Here is a 363-nt window from a genome sequence, read left to right on the forward strand (position 1 = left end):
GTTGAGATAGAGATCTCTGGGAGATTTTCGCCATTTGATATTATGTGGAGCTGGGAGGTCTCTGGTGGACCAGTGTCCTGAACTTGGCTCTCCCACCTCAGAGGAACAGCACTGACTCCTGGCTGCAGCACCAAGAGCCTTTCATGCATATGGCTCAGAATAAAAGGGAGAAGTAGTAGAAAGGAAGGAAGGAAGGAAAGGAGGGAGGGAGGGAGGAAGGAGGGAAGGAAGGAAGGAAAGAAAGAAGATAAAATAAACTAAGATAAAATAAAGTTATTAAAATAAAAAATAATTATTAAGAAAAAAAAAATTTTTTAAAGAAAAAGCAGATGGATAGAACCCTAGGGCAAATGGTGGAAGCAA

This window comes from Neophocaena asiaeorientalis, unplaced genomic scaffold (genome assembly GCF_003031525.2).
Source record: "Neophocaena asiaeorientalis asiaeorientalis breed wild unplaced genomic scaffold, Neophocaena_asiaeorientalis_V1.1 scaffold293, whole genome shotgun sequence".
NCBI classification, from domain to species: domain Eukaryota; kingdom Metazoa; phylum Chordata; class Mammalia; order Artiodactyla; family Phocoenidae; genus Neophocaena; species Neophocaena asiaeorientalis.